The following is a 17641-nucleotide window of genomic DNA, read 5'->3' as shown; positions in this document are numbered from 1 at the left end:
CTCCAAGTATTCATGGTCTTTTCAAATTTCCAAATTTACAATGTCCCTACTATTATGGTAATGTTACCAATGAGTTTCTTCATGTTTGTGATTAATTGATTTATATATTTGAGTTCTTTCACAATGGGGGCATAAATATGTACAATTGTTAGATCCTCTTGGTGGCAGACCCCTTAAATATGATTTATTGTCCTTCTTCATTTCTTGTTCCTGTCTTTAGTTCAAAATCTAGTCTGTCCGATTTAAGTATGGCTACACCAGCTTTCTTTGGATGACCATTAGCATGATAGATGGTTCTCCATCCACTTACTTTCAATTTACAGGTGTCTTTAGGTCTAAAATGAGTCTCTTATAAGCAGCACATAGATGGGTCTTCTTTTCTTTTTTTTTTTCTTTTTTTCTTTTTTTTTATTTTTTAATATATGAAATTTACTGTCAAATTGGTTTCCATACAACACCCAGTGCTCATCCCAAAAGGTGCCCCCCTCAATACCCATCACCCACCCTGCCCTCCCTCCCACTCCCCATCAACCCTCAGTTTGTTCTCAATTTTTAACAGTCTCTTATGCTTTGGCTCTCTGGGTCTTCTTTTCTTATCCATTCTGATACCCTATGTGTTTTTATTGGAGCATTGAGCCCACTGACATTTAGAGTGAGTACTGAGAGATATGTATTTAGTGCCATTGTATTGCCTGTTGAGTTGATGTTTCTGATGATGCTATCTGGTCCTTTCCAATCTTTGTTGCTTTTGGTCTTTTCATTTTGTTTCATCTTTTCTCCACCAAAAGGGTCCCCCTTAAAATATCTTGCAGGACCGTTTTAGTGGTCATGAACTCCTTTAGTTTTTGTTTGTCTGGGAATCTCTTTATCTCTTATTCTATTTTTTTTTTAATTTTTTTTAACGTTTATTTATTTTTGAGACAGAGAGAGACAGAGCATGAACGGGGGAGGTGCAGAGAGAGAGGGAGACACAGAATCGGAAGCAGGCTCCAGGCTCTGAGCCATCAGCCCAGAGCCCGATGCGGGGCTTGAACTCACGGACTGTGAGATCGTGACCTGAGCTGAAGTCAGACGCTTAACCGACTGAGCCACCCAGGCGCCCCTTTCTTATTCTATTTTGAATGAGAACCTTGCTGGATAAAGAATTCTTGGCTGTATATTTTTTCCAATTTAGCCATTGAATATATCCTGCCACTCCTTTCTGGCCTGCCAAGTTTCTCTGCAAAACTGATCTGTCTTCCGTTATAGGTTAAGGACTTTTTTTTGCCCCTTGGCACTTTCATAATTCTTTCCTTATCTGTGTATTTTGTGAATTTGCCTATGATATGCCTTGGTGGTGGTCAGTTTTTGTTGTACTCTAATGGGAGTTCTCTGTGATTCTTGGATTTTGATGTCTGTGTCTTTCCCCCAAGTAGGACAGTTTTCCACTATAAACCTTCTGTACTTTTTTCTCTCTTCATCTTCCGGGATTCCTATGATTCAGATTTTTTGTTTGTTTGGTTTTTTTTTTAATGGTTATTTATTTACTTGGAGAGAATGAGAAAGCTAGCAGGGAGGGTCAGAGAGAGAGGAAGTGAGAAAGAATCCTAAGCAGGCTCCACACTGGCAATGCAGAGCCTGATGTGGGGCTTACACTCACAAACCATGAGATCATAACCTGAGCTGAAACCAAGGGTCGAACACTTAGCCATCCAGGTGCCCCTAGGATGTTATTTCTTTTTAATTAGTCATTGAGTTCTCTAAGTCTTGTATCGTACTCTTTTGCCTTTGTTTCCCTTGTTTTTCTGCTTCATTATTCTCCAGAATTTTGTCATCTAAATCGCTGATGCGCTGCTCTGCTTCATCCATCCTCTCTGTTGTGGTATCCATTCAAGATTTTATCTTGGTTATAGCATTTTTAACTTCATCCTGATGAGATTTTATTTCTTTTATCTACACAGAAAGGGATTCTGTGAGTTTTTTCAACCCCAACTAGTATTTTTATTATCATGATTCTAACTTCTAGTTCAGAAATCTTGCTTATATCTGTGTTGATTAAGGCTCTGGCTGTGATTTTTCCTCCTCTTTCTTTTGGGGTGAATTCCTTCCTTTTGTCATTTTGGAAGAAGACAAAAATGAATAAAGTAATAAATAAAAACTTTAAAAAATAATTTAAAAAATAAATAAAAATTAAAAAATTAAAATCAAAACAAAAAATGAAATAAAGGAAGCTAGATCCTAGGTGTGGTTTGGTCTGCATATTGAAAGAAGCTTAATAGAGAAAAAAGGGAAAGAAAAAAGGTAAGAAAAAATTTAAAAATAAAAACAAAATTTATATACTAAAATAGCTCAGAGGGCACAGTTGGGCATGACTTGGTGCAATGGCTCCATTCTCCACTAGGCGGCACCGCTTAGGTTATTGCGGTGGATCAGTGTGGTGTGCATGTGCGAGTGGGAGAGGTGGAAATGGCTTCACCCAGGTCCTTAGTCTCTGGCACAGGAATTTTACACTCTCACCAACCCGCGATCAAGCACCCCTCATTTGTCTTACGCCTCTGTCCACTCCCTGCCTCTGCCCTGTCCATGTCTAGGTGGACATGGACATGCCAGGTGGCATCTCTCTCCAGAGTTTCATCTCAGATGGGGTTGTGTTTCAAAATCCCATACTTCAGAGATCCCCATGGCTTGGACCCATGCGGACTCTCTGCAGAAGGTTCTTGTTGAGCAATGGCCAGTGCCGGCTTGCCTAGAGAATGTTTGTGTTATTGTGCGGTGTGCAGCAGTAGAGGTTCAGAGATGATGGCAACCACAACACACAGCTGGTGCTAGTTTTCACCACACTCTGGTGTCTTTGTCCCAATGCCAGCAAATGTGGCTGCTCTCCAGGGTCTGCTGGGATCTTTGCCTGTGGGGAGGCTGTATTGCCTCTACCAAATGCTCTCCGAGCAAAGGAACTGCTTCTCCTCGTGTGGCAAACGGACCCCTCAGACCACACTGCCTGCTCCTGGTGATTCACCTTATTTCCTCAGCAGAGCACCACCAGGCACTGAGCTCTAGAATTTCTGCTGTGCTCCACTGTTTATAGAATCTTAATGGTATCAAAACCCTCAACTTTCTTCCTATCAATGGTTTTGGGGAACAGATTTCTTGTTCAGTCCCCTGAGACTGTTTTCACTCTTTCTCTCTCTTTCTCTCTAAAAGCTACTTTTAGAGAACTGCTTTTCTTGCATGATCCCAGCACACCACTCTCCCCCTTTCTCTTTGTCTGTTCTCTCTCTGCAAAAACAGCTCCCTACCCTCTACAGCTTTCCTCTCCCCCAGTTAACCTTTCCACACCATGTACCTGCTGAGTTATGTGCCTGAAGTTATGCAGATTGTTGTGTTTATCCTCAGATCAATTTCCTAGGTGTGCAAAATGGTTTGATGCTGATCTGGCTGTATTTCAGGAATGGGAAGAGTTCAGGGTCTCCATGCTGCTCCACCATCTTGAATTCTCTTTGGGTTATTTACATCTTAACTCATGCCTCTTACAAGTGATCCATATTATTATAATATCACTGTTTTCTACTTTTTTATACTTCTAGTCATCAAATATATTTATGAAAATATGTATTTTTAAGTTGTTAAAACTAAAACCAATAAAAATACATCATTCTAAACTGTAAGCTGCCCGCAAGAGTATGTATTTGGACTTAAGAAAAAAAAAATTCAGGGGAAAAAAGTCATAGAAAATAATCTTAACAAGTATATAATTCTGGTACATTTCAAAGTTATTGCCCAAATCTTGGAAACTTATTTTTATGTCTTCAAGGTCTAGATAGTGATAAGTAGTTTTAAAATAAACTAAAATATTGTGATAAAAGTCATCTAGCAATATATCTAGTCCTACAGTTTTATTATCAATCATTGTGCGAGCACTGAGTAGTCTTAATAGATTTCTAAAGTATTTTGGAGAGGAATGTCAGATATGTAGTGAAATCTATCAAGACACTGTTCTTTTCTATTAACCACTGCATAAAGAACAAAAGGAGAGACACAAATCAAGCCTTAACAGATATTACTTGTATTTGTATCCACAAGAGCTACATTTCACTATGGTACAAATTATTGATGTTATTACTGTTCAGTGTACATTTTTCATGTACATCTTATTTCTACCGGAAATAATTATTTTCTTGTACAAACTGTATTCACAAAATACCAGTAATTCTGGAAATAAATAGGAGTAGTATTTGAGAAATTTTATTCAAAGATGATTCAAGTTTGGGACAATAAGGCAAGATTGAGATGTAATTAATCTAAAAGTTATTCTCTAATCCATATTCTATTTATAAATGACCTGCAAAAGGGATTAGCCATAAATATTGTTTATTATTCATTATCATGGTAGTTTATCTTCGTTTTAGATTAGGTACCTGAACTAACAGATTTTATTGACCACTTTGTCAATCTGTATCATAAATGTGCTAGGCTCATTCCTAAATTTACTTATAGACCAGCTATCATCAAATCAGGCTGAGGCTTTCCAAATACAATAAAACTTAAGATATAATCTTAAGCTTCATGGCCCCTCATAGCCTGGGCCCCTTTCAAAGCACTGTATCTAAATGTTATAGTAGTGTTTTTTTGTAATTTTTTATTATAGAAGGAACCCCAAGTTTATCATCTTATGCCCCACAAAACCTGGGCCTTGTATATACAATAATTCATAACTGGCCAGAAAAATAATAAATAAAATAAAGGCTTTCTAGTAACATTCATAAACAAAAGAAACAACTAAGCTACATGCATTCATCTTAACAATCTATTTTAATATAGCTGCTTCATACAGAAGCACAGAACCTTCTTCACACAGAACCTCATTTTGTGAGTTGTGAGGTACAGTGACTGAGATAAATGTTGCTAAACTAAGAAAGTCCAATACTCTGAACTTGCAGCCAGAAAACCTCCATTTACAATGGGTTTGTATTGATGACAACATTATCTGGGGCATGTGAGAGTCTGAGAAATGATGGAAATTAAAGCACTAGCATTGTATTCTACATCTACCTTTATTAAATGTGAGTTTGGGGAAGTTACTAATTTCATGGAGCCCTGGGTTGCAAAGAATAGACAGGATAACATCTACCTGAAGTGTTATTTTGCAGATTAGTTAAATTCTAAGTGAAGTACCTAACACTGTCCAGGGCAACAGAAGTTTGCTTAATGTTAACTATTTTTCAATCACTTTGACCCTTAGTTTCCTTATGTCTGAAATGGGGAAAATATTGCCTAGTTTACATGTCTCCAGGGTGGTTTGTCAACATTTTACAGTGAAATATTACAAAAATGCACTGAAATGCTATGCAAGTATGGTATACTTTTGTAACTCCACATTTCCCCTGCCTGATCCTTTCCTTTGTACTAAGGTCTAATCACCTCTAAAACCAGAAACTAATGAAGATTGAATTATCAGTCCAAAGACCCTAATGGAAATGCAATATGTCTTATTAAGTTTGCTACAAAATTTTAGTTGTTGGCTTGTGTTATTTCCTGAGAAACACTGCAGGTTCTCAGGCCCTGCAGTTCAGAAGTAGCCTATAACAATACTTAATTCTAATCAATACTCAACCAATGTTTGTTTCATTAACTGAATCCTTACCTAGTGGGAACTTACTACACTGAATTTTCATACAACCCAGTTTTCCTGGGATAATCCTGGTTTGTGCCTGATGCACTGAATTAATTATTAATAATGTCCTTGCTCACTCTTTATAGTATATCAGTCATTTGATTATCTTACTTATAAAACAATCAACATACACAGAGTATATCCAATCTCACCTTTCAGTTTATGTATTTTTTTTTTCAACGTTTTTTATTTATTTTTGGGACAGAGAGAGACAGAGCATGAACGGGGAGGGGCAGAGAGAGAGGGAGACACAGAATCAGAAACAGGCTCCAGGCTCCGAGCCATCAGCCCAGAGCCTGACGCGGGGCTCGAACTCACAGACCGCGAGATCGTGACCTGGCTGAAGTCGGACGCTTAACCGACTGCGCCACCCAGGCGCCCCTATGTATTTTTTTTGATAATGGTTTTAATTTGAGAATAATACTTACTCTTTTTCTTTGTCTCTACTCTTCTACTTGACAACTGAAATGTACCTCAAAAATATATTATTTGAGAGAACATGCAATACTCTATTTTATATTATAAACATGTTTCTATATTTTCCCCTACATGCTTGTAGAAGGCAAAACTTTAAGCTTTTAGTGACCTCCACATTCAAAATGAAGTTATGATGGAAACAAGATTTGTCTTATTAAATCACAATTAACTCAAGTAAGCATTGTTCCTCCTTCATTTCCAATTTTCCAACACATATACTGTAGTATTCAAGCAAAATATAAATGTTGATGTAATTTACATAATTATAAAATGTCTCTTAATGTAGGCTTATAATACCTGGCTATTGGAATTGCATTATTGTATTTTTATTGTACTTTAGACACTGATCGATTTGATATGAATTGTGTCTAACCAGTAAAATATAGAAATAAAAGTAGTGTATGATGATGGATACAGTATGATGGTAAGACAAGAACTGAGTTATATCAAATGAAAGGTGATATAAAAAACCTACTGGGAAATACAATTTAAAAAAATCTAAAGAGTAGTTTGGTTCTCAGTGAGTCATCTGATTTACTCTGGAATTCCATTTGTGAGTCCCATTCTTAACTAAAAGTATAAAAACAAAATTAAACATGCAATCCCAAGAAGTATATGCCACATAAAACAGTATATTTGATATATATTAAAATGAATAATCTCATAGAATGTTTATTGTGAAAACCAAACAATGTTTTCAGATAACAATTCCATAATTGTTATATATTCTAACAGTTCTAATATATTTCCAAAAATTCATAATTTTCTGGACCAGCAATATTAAGGGCTACATTTGTTTGGAAAAATTTTAAAACCCTCATGAGATTGCAAAGAAAATCCACACCAAACTATTATTTCCATGTATTTTATTGAGGTAATATTGTTATATCTAACTGAACTAGGAAAAACTGCTTCATAGGGAGTCAGAATCACCCACAGCCTATTTGTCCCACAGGCACACAAAAGTGTCTGAAGCAAGGTGACTGCAAATGTGGGGATAGGAAGGTATTGAATAATAATGACAAGACAGACCAACAACAAAAAAGCAGGTGGTCTCCTGATTCTACTGCAGCTATCCTTTGTGTGATTTATTTCTTTTCTATTACATTCTCTAGGTTCCATATGCCCATGTTCAAATAGAAAAGTATAAGGTATGGATTTAACCAATAATGGCAGACTACAAAGTTGATATTTTCAAAATCACTTATAAATTATAGGAAAAACAAATTTGAAAAGTATCATACTATTTTAGTCTGCTTTCCTAACCTTTCCTTAATTTGGTTGAAAAATAGATCCATATTTCTTTAAAGGTCAAAAATCAATTACTGTTTTATCAAACTAAAATAAATAAAAGTATTTACATCATGTTCTACTTCAACTTAAGTACTCATATCAATAGTTTAGTAGTTTTAAAGAATAGCATTTTTCACATTATACTTTTTCTTTTCATTGGCAGTCAATTAATACGTTGTTTGTGTTTTGCTTATCTTCATAACAACACTGACAGTTGGGTAATTTCAAGTAAACCATCCACTGACTTATGAATACAAAATTTTATAAAGCATCTTGCACTGAGGCCAACTTAAAAAAAAGAGAGAAAGAGCTTTTCTTCGTAGTTCCATTACAAGACTAATTTATGATCTGACAGATATATTTGAAGCCATTATTTTGTAAAGTATAATTGAAGTATAAAAGATACATTCCTTTTTTAAACTCCACAAATCACTTAAAAATGCATTTGATGCCATTCTAATCTACGCTATGTCTTAAAACAAAACAAAACAAAACAAAACAAAACAAAACAAAACACACAAGCAAAACCCACCAAACAAACAATTTTACTTTGGGAAGAGGAGGAAGGAACTTCATTAAAAACAAATGAGGGTTGAAAAGGGGGATTTCTGCAAGATGGTGGAATAGGAAGATTCTGAACTCACCCCCTCCCATGGACAGACAAAGTCTAAAGTTATATATGAATCATTTCCCTCTGAAAAATATTGAAATACTAGATGATGTTATTCTCCACAAACAAAGGGTAAAAAGACCATATTGAGGCAGGCAGGAGAGCAGATATGGTCTCAACAAAAAAACCTACCCCTGTTGCAGCAACATATAAAAGTGAGGCTTCTCACCAGTTCAGTGCTTCCCCTAAATTAGTGAAGGGCTGGTGTCCCACATCACTCACCTCAACTCCTGGGATCCACACCACTGAGATGAACCCCTAAAACATCTAATTTAGAAAAACAGAGTGTCTGAAGTCCAAGGGACCCAAAATGATATCAAAAATTGAGATTTCCTCTTTAAAGGAATGCAGTCCCACTCATCCTGAAACCCAATGAAAAAAAATAGCAATTTGAACACTTCTCTCATAGGTGAAGAGATTTATTTACTAATCTAAAAGCAACTGCCAGAGAGGAAGGGGATAGTGGTAACTCTCTCTGGAGATGAAGGCATTGGCAGAGGAGAAAAGAAAAAGGGGAAGAAGATGTAAAGTTCCCTAAAAGACACCTAGGTCCAAGAAGCTGAGAGATTTCCAATTTAGATGAACCCAAGAAGAGTGGCACCAAGACACATTATAATTAAAATTATAATTATAATTAAAATATACTTAAAGATTGGGGCGCCTCAGTGGCTCAGTCGGTTAAGTGTCTGACTTTGGCTCAGGTCACGATCTTGTGGTCAGTGAGTTTAAGCCCTGCGTCAGGCTCTGTGCTGACAGCTCAGAGCCTGAAGACTGCTTCAGATTCTGTGTCTCCCTTTCTCTCTGCCCCCCCTCTCAAAAATAAGTAAACATTAAGAAAATAAAAAATATATACTTAAAGATAAATAGAGAATCTTAAAAGTAGCAAGAGAAAAAAGCAAATTGCTACATACAAAGGAAATCCCATGAGAATATCAGGAAATTTCTCAGGAGAAACTGTAAGACAAAAAGAAGCGACATGACATATTCAAAGTGCTAGGAGAAAAACTTCCAACTAAGAAAAGTCTACCCAGCAAGGTTATCATTCAGAATTGAGAGAGAGAAAAAGGGCTTTCAATACAAACAAAAGCCAAAAATGTTCAGCATTACTAAACTGGTCTTACAAAAAATATTAAAGGAACTTCTCAAGCTGAAAAGAAATGACACTGTTTAATAAAAGGAAAATGTACAAAGGTAAAAATCTTACTGGAAAAGGTAAATACATTAAAGGTAGTGGACTGACCAAAGCTAAAGTACTAAAATTTGAAAAAAATAATAGCTAATACACAAAATAAAAAGATATAAAATGTGACATTAAAAATATAAAGTTTGCTGGGGAGAGTAAAAAGGTAGAGATTTAGAATGCATTTAAACTTACTTCGCTACAACTCAAAAAAGTATAATACACATAGGATGATATACATGAACCTTAAAATAACCACAAATCAAAAATATAGAGTAAATACAACAAAGAAAATGAGGAAGCAATCTAAACATAACATTAAAGTAAGCCAACAAACCACAAAAGAGGAGAGAAAGAGTAGATAAGAGACTCAGGGGGGAAATACTTAAACAACTTGAAAAAAAGCAATAAATCAGTAGCAGTAAGTACATACCTATCATAATTACTTTATTATTTTTTTTTTTTATTAAATTTTTTTTTTTTTCCAACGTTTTTTTATTTATTTTTTTGGGACAGAGAGAGACAGAGCATGAACGGGGGAGGGGCAGAGAGAGAGGGAGACACAGAATCGGAAACAGGCTCCAGGCTCTGAGCCATCGGCCCAGAGCCCGACGCGGGGCTCGAACTCACGGGCCGCGAGATCGTGACCTGGCTGAAGTCGGACGCTTAACCGACTGCGCCACCCAGGCGCCCCACATAATTACTTTAAATATAAGTAGATTAATTTCTCCAATCAAAAGACATAGAGTAGATGAATGGGTAAAAAATAAGATGCATCTTTATACTGCCTATGAGAGATTCACTTCAGAAGTAAGGACATATGGATTGAAAGTGAAGGTATAAAAAAAGATATCGCATGGGGGGCACCTGGGTGGCTCAGTCTGTTAAGTGTCCAACTCTTGATTTAGGCTCAGGTTATGATCTCCCAGTTGGTGTGTTCAAGCCCCGCATCAGGCTCTATGCTCTCAGCACTCTCAGTGCAGAGCCTGCTTGGGATTCTCTCTCTCTCCGCTCTCTCTCTCTCCCTCTCTCTCTGTTCCTCCCTGCTTGCGTTCTCTCTCTCTCTCTCTCAAAAATAAATAAACTTAAAATAAAAATAAAGCTGGCATAGCTACAGTCATATATATATAAAAAAAGAAGCATTAGAACAAAGACTGTAATACAAGACAAAGAGGGGCACTATCCAATAATAAAGGAGTCAACTCAGCAAAAGGATATAACATTTATAAAGAAGAAATCTACAGCAATAAAATAATAGTAGAATACTTTAACACCCCACTTATATCATTGGATAGATTAATTAAACAAAAAAAAACAACAAGGAAATATTGGTCTTAAATGACATATTAGACCAGATGAACTTAATAGATATATACAAAACATTCCATCCAAAAGCAGCAAGATACACATTTTTGTCAAATGTACATGGGATATTCTCCAGGATACATAATGTTAGGCCACAAACAAGTCTCAATAAATTAAAGAAGACTGAAATCTTATCAAGCATTTTTTTGAACCACAAAGCTATGAAACTAGAAATCAATTACAAGAAGAAAATGGAAAAAAATATAAAAGAATGGAAATTAAACAACATGATACTGAAAAAACTACTGGGTCATAGAAAAAACAAAGGAGAAATAAAAACAAAATTCCTGGAGCAAATGAAGACAGAAATATGACATATCAAAATTTATGAGATGCCTTACAAGTGGGTCTAAGATTGAAGTTCATGGCAATACAGGGCTACCTCAAGAAACAAGAAAAATCCCTAGTAGACAGTTTAATATCACCCCTAAAGAAATTACAAAAATAAGAACATAAAAAATCACAAGTTATTAGAAGTTCTATAAGAGAATAATAGAGTTCGAAGTGGAAATAAATGAAATAGACTAAAAAAAGGAAATAGAAAGAAGAGAGAGACAGCTCAAATAAATGAATCATAAATAAAAGAGAAGTTTCAACTGATTCCATAGAAATAGCAAAAGATCATAAGACTACTATGAACAACTGCATGCCAACAAAATGGACAAGCTAGAAGAAATGGATGAATTAACAGAGACTCATAATTTTCTAACACTGAATCCTGGAAAAATAGAAAATCTGAGCAGACTATCTACTAGTAAGGACACTGAGTCAGTAATCAGAAAACTCCCCATAAACAAAAGTCCAAGATCAGATGGCTTCACTGGTTAATTCTACCAACCACTGAAAACTTTGATACATATCATTCCCAAACTCTTCCAAAAAATTCGATGAGAAGGAACGTCTCCAATCTCATTTCAGGAGGTGACCATTACCCTGTTACCTGAACCACACAAGGATACACACAAAGAAAACATTACAGGTTGGTATCTATGATGAATATAGATGCAAATATCCTTAACAAAATATTGGCAAATTGAATTCAACTATACATTAAAAGGATCATCCATCATGATCAAATGGCATTTATCCCACAAATGCAAGGATTTTTTCAACATCTACAAATCAATGAAATACACCACACTAACAAACTGAAAAATAAAAATTATATGATCATCTCAATAAATGCAAAGTATTCCATAAAGTTCTCTACCTTTTGATGATAAAAACTCTAAAAAAATGCATATAGAAGGAATGTATCTCAACGTAATAAAGGTCTCATTGACAAGCCCACAGCTAACATCATACTGAATAGTGTAAAGTTCAAAGCTTTTGCTCTAAGACCAGTAACAGACAAGAATGCTCACTCTTCCCACCTTTATCCAACTTAGTATTGAAAATCCTATCCACAGCAATCAGGCAAGAGAACTAAAAAGCATCTAAACTGGAAAGAAAGAAGTACAACTGTTACTATCTGCAGAAGACACAATACTATATAGAAAACCCTAAGGCCTCCAACAAAAAACTGTTAGAACTAATAAATGAACTCAGTAAGGTTTCAGGATTTAAAATTAATATAGAAAAATACATTGTATAGGGGCGCCTGATTGGCTCAGTCAGTTAAGTGTTCAACTTCAGCTCAGGTCATGATCTCACAGTTCGTGTGTTCGAGCCCCATGTTAGGGCTCTGTGCTGATAGCTCAGAGCATAGAGCCTCCTCCAGATTCTGTGTTTTCTTCTCTCTCTGCCCCTCCCCTGCTCACACTCTGTCTCTCAAAAATAAACATTAAAAAATTTAAAAAGAAAAATTTTTGTTTATATTCACTAATAACAAATTACCAGAGAAAGAAATGAAGAAAACAATCCCATCCAAATCCCATCAAAAGAATAAAATACCTAAAACCAAATTTAACAAAGGAGGGGAAACACCTGTACATTGAAAATTATAAGACATTAATGAAACAAACTGAAGAAGACACAAACAGAAAGATATTAATGTTCATGGACTGAAAGAATTAGTATTGTTAAAATCCCTATATTACCCAAAGCAATCTAAAGATTCAATGCAATCTCTATTAAAACTCCAATGGTATTTTTCACAAAACTAGACGAAATAATTGTGAAATTAATACAAAACCACAAAAGACCCCCAATAGCCAAAACAAGCTTGAGAAGTAAATAAAAAGTTGGAGGTATCACACTCTCTGATTTCAAACTATACTACAAAGCTATAGTAATCTAAACAAAATGGTACTGGCATAGGGGCGCCTGGGTGGCGCAGTCGGTTAAGCGTCCGACTTCAGCCAGGTCACGATCTCGCGGTCCGTGAGTTCGAGCCCCGCGTCAAGCTCTGGGCTGATGGCTCGGAGCCTGGAGCCTGTTTCCGATTCTGTGTCTCCCTCTCTCTCTGCCCCTCCCCCGTTCATGCTCTGTCTCTCTCTGTCCCAAAAATAAATAAAAAACGTTGAAAAAAATTAAAAAAAATGGTACTGGCATAAAAACAGACACATATATCAACAGAAAAGAATGGAGAGCCCCAAAATAAAACCACAGACAGCCTCTTCAATAAAAGGTGTTGGAAAAACTGGACAGCTACATGCAAAGGAATGAAACTGGACCATTTTCTTACACCATATATAAAAAGTAAACTCAAAATGGATTAAATACTTGAATGTAAGACCAAAAGCATAAAACTGCTACAAGAAAACATAGGTTGCAAACTCATTGACATTGGCCTGGATGATTTTATTTTTAGATGTGAATCAAAAGACAAAGGAAACAAAAGCAAAAATAAAATAAATGAATGAGCAAAAGAGACTATGTCAAACTAGAAAGCTTCTGCATAGCAAAAAAAAATATATCAACAAAATGAAAAGACAATCTACTGAGTGGGAGAAGATGTTTGTAAATCATATATCCAATAAGGGATTAATATCCAAAATATATAAAGCATACATATTGAATTATATAACAAAAAAACCCAAACAATTCAATTAAAAAATAAGCAGGGGTGCCTGGGTGGCTCAGTCAGTTAAGCATCCAACTCTTGGTTTCAGCCTAGGTCATGGTCTCACAGTTCATAAGTTCAAGCCCCATGGTGGTCTCTGCACTGACAGTGCAGAGCCTGCTTGGGATTCTCTCTCTCCCTCTCTCTCTGTCTCTCCCCTGCTCGTGCTCTATCTCTCTCTCTCTCTCTCTCTCTCTCTTAAAATAAATAAACTTTATAAAAAATACAAAAAAATAAGCAGTGGATCCAAATAGACATTTTCCCAAAAAAATGCAGATGGCCAACAGGCATATAAAAAGATGTTCAAGGGGCGCCTGGGTGGCGCAGTCGGTTAAGCGTCCGACTTCAGCCAGGTCACGATCTCGCGGTCCGTGAGTTCGAGCCCCGCGTCAGGCTCTGGGCTGATGGCTCAGAGCCTGGAGCCTGTTTCCGATTCTGTGTCTCCCTCTCTCTCTGGCCCTCCCCCATTCATGCTATGTCTCTCTCTGTCCCAAAAATAAAAATAAAAAAAAAAAATAAAAAAAAAGATGTTCAATATCACTAGTCATCAATGAAATGAAAATCAAACCACAATGAGATACCACCTTACACACGTCAGAAAGGCCATTATCAAAAGGAGAAAAAAAATAACAAGTGTTGGCAAGGATGTGTGGAAAAGGTAATCCTTGTGCACTGTTAGTGAGAACATAAATTGGTGTAGCCACTATGAAAAATATTATAGAGGTTCATCAAAAAACTAAAGACAGAGCTACCATATGATCAAACAATTCTACTACTAGGTACTATTCAAAGAAAAATAAAATACTAATTCATAAATATATGCACTTTATGTGCATTGCATTATTACTCATAACGGCCAAGATATGGAAACAACCTACATGTCCGTCAACAAATCAGTGGATAAAGAAACTGTAATATGTATATACAATGGAATATTACTGGCATATAAAAGAATGAAATCTTGTCGTTTGCTATAAGATGGATGGATATTGAGAGTATTATGCCAAGTTAAATAAGTCAGATGGAAAAAGACATATACCACATGATTTCACTAACACATGGAATCTAAAACAAAACAAAACAAACAGAACAAAACCTAGACTTACATATACAGAAAAGAGATTGGTGGTTACCAGAGCAAACTGGTGCTGAGAGCAAGAAATAGGTGAAGGGGATCAAGAAGTACAAACTTCCAGTTATAAAATAAGTAAGTCATGGGAAGTGATGTATAGCATGGGGAATATAGTCAATAACATTGCATTAACTTTGTATGGTGACAGATGGTACTAGATTTACTGTAATTATCATTTCACAATGTATACAAATGTTGAATCACTATGTTGTACACCTGAAACTGTTATAATAATGCATGTCAATTATACCTCAATGGAAAAAAACAAGTGAGAGTTCTCAGAGGAATGCTGTCTCTCTATCATCCAGGTCACCAACAAAGTAACCATATTATTTTAACACATTTTGTTTTGAAATGCAGTGTTAGTTCATATACATACTGTGTAACTTTTCACTTATGACATCCTTGCAAGCTTGCCCTGCTATAATGAAGAAACAACGAGTCCTCAAAGAAAGATGTAGATGAATTCAAGTTAATCTTCTCCATCAACTAAGGATTTTCTTCCGTTGTAAAGATCATACCACACAATGGTAAGATAAGCCTAATACAATTTTGAGTTTGGTAAGAAAAGAAATTAAGTCCAATAATTTATTGCAACAACTCACAACAAACTGTTTCTATTTTCTCATTCCCAAGAGCCCTTGATTAGAATTGACTTGTCAGAAAGCAGAGAAGGAGTAACCTTGATTTATTACTAAAAACAAAGTGAGACTTAAGCTGGAAAGATATTATGTGAAGGGTCCAAAAAGGAGAGAATATGTTGGGTTGAAATTGACAAAACCAGATAGGAAAGTCATTAACTAACAATCTAGTGTTGAAGGCATTTAATTTGGCCTTCTAGCTAATGGACCACAAGGATTATACAATCTTACTGTAACCTTGATGTAAGTTGGTCATTTAAATGATACATGGAAAATGATCTGGTAGTTGACTCCAAACGGAAGACACCGGAAAGCATAAGGTATCCCAGAGAATCAGTTGTTTTCAAAGGATTCATAAAAGGGAAAAGCTAGGACTCAAACTTGTGTGATGGTGAAAAATACTTTCATTTTATTTCCTTATAAATTAGTATCCAAATAACACACCCGTTTCTATTCTAAAAGTCTATAAAATTTAATTTTAAAGAATATTATTCAGTGTCAGGGTTTTTGAAAATTCCCCAACCTCTATTACTAAAAAAAATCACAAAATAATACTGACATATTATTTCAAGCTATAAGGATTCAAGAGAGTTTCAGGAAAAAGAGTCAGGCAAAATAGCCTTTTTATAATGGGGTGTCCCTGCCACATTCCAAAGTAAAGTTAATGAATAAATTTTACTTTCAGATCCTCTTATTTATATAACTTTCAGTCAGAGTATTTTAATAACCTTCTGGGATTATAACTAATTTGACATATGGTTTTACAAAGTTTAATTTATGTAGTCATTGTTGAATAACAATATTATTTATGGTATAAAACACACTGTAGCTGTGTATCACATTAAAAATGTTGCATTCTTATACACTAATAATGAAGCAACAGAAAGACAAATAAAGAAACTGATCCCCTTCACAATTGCACCAAGAAGCATAAAATACCTAGGAATAAACCTAACCAAAGATGTAATAGATCTGTAGGCTGAAAACTGCAGAAAGCTTATCATGAAAATTGAAGAAGATATAAAGAAATGGAAAAACATTCTCTGCTCATGGATTGGAAGAACAAATATTGTTAAAATGTCAATACTACCCAAAACTATCTACACATTCAATGCAATCTCAATCAAAATTGCACCAGCATTCTTCTCGAAGCTAGAACAAGCAATCCTAAAATTTGTATGGAACCAAAAAAGACCCCAAATAGCCAAAGTAATTTCGAAGAAGACCAAAGCAGGAGGCATCACAATCTCAGACTGTAGCCTCTACTACAAAGCTGTCATCATCAAGACAGCATAGTATTGGCACAAAAACAGACACATAGACCAATGGAATAGAATAGAAACCCCAGAACTAGACCCACAAAAGTATGGCCAACTAATCTTTGACAAAGCAGGAAAGAATATCCAATGGATAAAAGAGTCTCTTTAACAAATGGTGCTGGGATAACTGGACAGCAACATGCAGAAGGATGACACTAGACAACTTTCTTACACCATTCACAAAAACAAACTCCAAATGGATAAAGGACCTGAATGTGAGACAGGAAACCATTAAAACCCTAGAGGAGAAAGCAGGGAAAAATCTCTCTGACCTCAGCCGCAGCAATTTCTTACTTGACACATCCCCAAAGGCAAGGAAATTAAAAGCAAAAATGAACTATTGGGACCTCATGAAGATAAAAACCTTCTGCACTGCAAAGGAAACAATCAAAAAAACTAAAAGGCAACTGATGAAATGGAAAAGATATTTGCAAATGACATATCAGACAAAGGGCTAGTATCCAAAATCTATAAAGAACTCACCGAACTCCACACCCAAAAAACAAATAATCCAGTGAAGAAATGGGCAGAAAACATGAATAGATACTTCTCTAAAGAAGACATCCAGACGGCCAACAGGCACATGAAAAGATGCTCAACGTCACTCCTCATCAGGGAAATACAAATCAAAACCACACTCAGATATCACTTCATGCCAGTCAGAGTGGCCAAAATGAACAAATCAGGAGACTGTAGATGCTGGCGAGGATGTGGAGAAACGGGAACCCTCTTGCACTGTTGGTGGGAATGCAAACTGGTGCAGCCACTCTGGAAAACAGTGTGGAGGTTCCCAGAAAATTAGAAATAGATCTACCCTATGACCCAGCAATAGCACTGCTAGGAATTGACCCAAGGGATACGAGTGCTGATGCATAGGGGCACTTGTACCCCAATGTTTATAGCAGCACTC

General features: G+C 35.9%; 1 protein-coding gene across 1 annotated transcript in view; it reads right to left on the bottom strand.

The window, feature by feature from the left end:
• The window catches only part of DPYD (dihydropyrimidine dehydrogenase), an 863407-nt gene that overhangs the window by 621764 nt on the left and 224002 nt on the right, over positions 1-17641 (bottom strand). The gene's annotated exons all lie outside the window — the stretch shown is intronic.

The sequence above is a fragment of the Neofelis nebulosa genome, chromosome 2, assembly GCF_028018385.1.
Source record: "Neofelis nebulosa isolate mNeoNeb1 chromosome 2, mNeoNeb1.pri, whole genome shotgun sequence".
Taxonomy (NCBI): Eukaryota; Metazoa; Chordata; class Mammalia; order Carnivora; family Felidae; genus Neofelis; species Neofelis nebulosa.
Note: the sequence above shows the minus strand (reverse complement) of the source record. Positions and strands in the feature narration are given on the sequence as shown.